This window comes from Delphinapterus leucas, chromosome 15, assembly GCF_059928025.1.
Source record: "Delphinapterus leucas isolate spDelLeu-1000000601 "Yukka" chromosome 15, BTC_Dleu_Yukka2, whole genome shotgun sequence".
In the NCBI taxonomy this organism is placed as follows: Eukaryota; Metazoa; Chordata; class Mammalia; order Artiodactyla; family Monodontidae; genus Delphinapterus; species Delphinapterus leucas.
This window is the reverse complement of record NC_143143.1, coordinates 78,049,021-78,052,972: the sequence shown is the minus strand read 5'-3', so window position 1 is coordinate 78,052,972 and position 3,952 is coordinate 78,049,021. Positions and strand designations below refer to the sequence as shown.

The 3,952-nt window shown below is 48.5% G+C and overlaps 1 pseudogene; it reads right to left on the bottom strand.

Moving 5' to 3' along the window:
• Positions 1–1,212: 1,212 nt before the first annotated feature.
• LOC149747514 (cytochrome c oxidase subunit 6A1, mitochondrial pseudogene) lies at positions 1,213–1,539 on the bottom strand (annotated as a pseudogene).
• Between the last annotated feature and the right edge of the window lie 2,413 nt (positions 1,540–3,952).

Below are 3,952 nucleotides of genomic sequence, written 5' to 3'. Positions count from 1 at the left end.
CAAGAGAAGTATCATAATGGAGTTTGTGTCTGAGCTGAAGTTCAGGGCTGTACAAACAGCACCAGCTCTATCTAGAGATGCTGAAGGAGGAGATGCTAGGATGTGGCTAACGATAGTTTTCTCGACTGGGGTATGAAAGGAGAGTTTCAAAGATCGGTCTTTATGCTGCCATAATACATGAATTTCTATGTTAACTTTAGGAGGTAATAAAAATTTTAATTTAACATCTGCCAGGTTGCAAAAGGGCAGCCATCATGAAAAAATAATCTAGGTCATTGCCTCTTGAAAATGGCCAGTTTCAAAGATGGTCTTGGAAAATAAATGGCGAAAAGAAGCCTAATAAAATGCAAGACAGTGAATTTTATCCAGTGATAAATTTATCCAGAGATAATTTATCCAGAGATAATCTCTGATAATTTTATCCAGAGATCCAGTGAATCTCTCCAGGCTGGAGAGATTCAGCATTGAAAATTAGGAGACTTTTTTTTTCTTTCCCCTCTCTCTGCATCCCCCTCTTGAAGGCATCTATTTTTTTGGCTGCCTGTGAAAAGAACTTGAAGTCAGCCCATCGATGGAGGGGGAGGGCTTGAGAGAAGCTTAAACGCTAGGGGCAGCTGTGGGACCCTGAATTAGTCAGAACTCATTTGGTTGCAAATGACTGAAACTCAACTCACACTTGCAACCTTCAAGCATGGATGGATCCAGGTGTTCATGATATAATCAGGAATTTGTCTCTGGCCATGTCTGGTCTCTGTCATCCTCTGTGTTGGCTGCATTCTCAGAAGGCATGCCCCATGTCCTTGCACAATGGCCTCTACGGTCCCAGGTGTATACAATGTCGGCTGAACAAACACAGCAGAAAGATCATCCCTTCTCAAATAACTCCCTAAAAAGTCCTGGGATTGGCTCTGATTGGCCGGATGGGTCACACGCCAATCCGTAAATCAATCTGTGGCCAGGAAAACAAGCATTCTCACTGATCATGTGTCCACTTTTGGAACCAAGGGCCTGGAGTTAACCCTTTTTTTTTTTTCATGGTCAACCTAAGTTATTTACTTAAGCCATCCCTTGCCATAAGCAAAGGGATAGAAGCTCAGTCTACTGGTCATAATTTGATGCAAGTAAAGAAGGTAAGCTTAAGGTCCCACATAGTTTTCTGGTCCATGTGCAGAGTGATGGTCCAAATCATTGGTGCCGTGGTCCAGGCTCTCCTTATTCATCTTCATTGCCAGTTGGAAGCAGACTCACATGAGAGCTATGGAATAGAGTATGGTGACTGTCTCCAGGGAAAGGGATTGGACCTGATGCAGAGATGGGGAGGGACTATGAACTTGGTCTCTTATGCCCTCCATGCTGCAAACTCAGAAAGATGATCGGCAGGGTCACTCCCACCCTAGGAAGCATGATGAAGCACGCTAGGGCCTTCCACACGCGAGCTGAGCCCTCCTTGCCGTGGGCGCCCCTCGACATAGGCCACCCTAGCTGTGGCCGGGACCGAGCTCACAACCCAAAAACCCAGGATGCAGCTACTGCTGCCATTCTCAACCTGGACCACCCTGAAGTTGACCCTTCTTGAACCACAGAGGTTGACAGTGAAGAACACGTAGCTCCCCTGGAAACCACCGGTTTACAGTAAAAGCGAGGTTTGTTTACCGAAATGAGAGGAAGGGATTCTGGGCAGACAAGAACCACTGCCACCCGGGGTAGGCTCCTGGAGAGTTCATCTCAAGGAAGGGATCTAGCTCGGCAGGTGAGCCTGGGATTCGAAGGGAAGGCGTTATTCTTGGACAGCGTGAGATCTAGAACTCGACCGCACCTTAGTTAGGTGGCCTTGACCATGTGGGCTTCGCACGTAAAACAATGACCAGCTTAAACTGGTTTTGCCTCCTTAAATAGGTTCTTGATTTGCCAAACCTTGAGTTATTTCACAGAGACAGCACAGCACATGTGCAAGACAGGAACCCACGTCTCCAGGCTGTCTCCATGTCACCATGACCCTGGAACTGAGAATCTTCAGTCTACGGCAATACGGCAAGAATAGAAATGTTGCCACCAAGAGCCCTTTACGAAGCAAGAAGCCCGTCAATAAGGAAAATCTGGCTTCCAGCAGCACGCGTCACTTATGTGGACTGATTAGAGGCTAGCCGATCAGCTTCCGGGTTTGAAATTCCCTTAAACCCTTACATTTTGTCCCAAACCCCGGATCGCGGAGACAGATTTGAGCCCTGCCTCCTGTCTCCTTGCCGTCACCTGGCAATAAAGCTTGCTTTTTTCAAAAGCCGGCTTCTATGCGCATCTGGCAGTGAGCCCATGCTCAGTGCCAGGCTTTCCCTAAGAAGGCACAGGCTGTGGGAATAACTTGGAGAGACGTGCCCCCCACCAGAGCACAGTGCACATCGGGGGCCCCGCAGCCCACTGTGGCCATCCCCCACTAGAGCATTTTGCAAAGGCAGGGCCCATCCCCGTCTTAGCTGCTGGGCTGACCGGTTACCATGAAGGTGGGAAGCTCTGGTGGCCAGAGAGACCAAAGGGACTTGCTACCCAGCATGGGCAGGACCAGCAGGGCTTGGAGGCAAGCAGCAGCCCAGAGGACACGTCAGAAACCATGGCCACGGAAGCCACCCACGTTTGGGACTGCTGTATGCACACGTGAAGCCCAGATACAATCAGAAACGTTTGACAAGCCCACAAATTCAGGCCAGAGTAACAATGATAGCTGTGATCCACCTCCTCCCAGGAGCCACGCTGAGCATCTGGGCACCATTTCCTTGAATCCTGACCGCAGCCCCACGACATAAGGATCATGATACTTCTTCTACAGATGAAGACACTGGGGTTCAAAGAGATTCATCTACTTGCCCAAAGTCAAACAACCAAAAGTGACAGAGCTGGGATTTGAACTTGGGTCTTCTTGACTGCACAGGTGGTGCCCCAACCCTTCTTTATCTTACCCTCTTCCCCCTTCGTTATCTTACCCCCTTCCCAGTGGATGTTTTGCACACATCCACTGGGGAGGGGGGCTGCACCGGACCATCCAGGTTGCAGAGAAAATGAAGAATCACCCACAGTCCAGAAGTCCACGTTTCAGGGGTGGGCCCACGTTCAGATCCTGGCTGCCCCTGTTTGCAGCTGCTGGCCTTTGACAAGTCACTTCAGTCCCTCAGAGCTGTTTTATCACCAGTCAAAAGGGCATAATAATCTCCTGGCCATCCCATATGAGGCCACGTGATAGTGCACATGGATGTGTTTGAAAACTATGAAGTGCTGCGCAGATGTAAATAATCATAATAATATCCTGCGAAGAGGAGGCCAATTAACATATTAAATACTTCTGAGGGAGGAGATGGCGTGTGTTGATACACCACACTGTCTCAGCCCGAACAATGCCATCTGCCTGCAAATATTGTGATGTGGGAGGGAAGAAACAATCTTTATCCAATTATCTTCCTTATAAAGATGTACTGGAGTACAATTAATTCTCTAACTATTCCATAATATTCTCTTAATTAGGGGTAAAAATAGGTTTTTCTTCCCGATGCCTCTGCTATGATATACGAAATGCTGCTTCCCCATTTGTAACATGCTAATATGCTGGTAATTAAAAGCTTCAAGATTCTGTTTAATGACTGCATTTGGTTTGTTGAGGATAATTGCATCTTCTACCCACTCTTCTGGGGTTCCCAGGAAGCATCTAGGGGGAAAAATGGTACATGAGAGACAAGAGAAGCCCTTCCCCCTGGGGGTGGTCCAGACGTGTCTCCTCTAGACTCTGTGGGGGTATACGCTCGGGAGCTTCCCGCCTCCCACCCCTTCCGAAAAGGGAAGCATTCTTGTGGCACGAGCCATTTGCTCCAGCTCTGTGACTTTGGACTTGACACTTCACTCTCTCCTGACTCCCCAAGCCCAACCTACACGCTGGAGAGATCATCCAGCACAGAACTTCTCAGCCTCG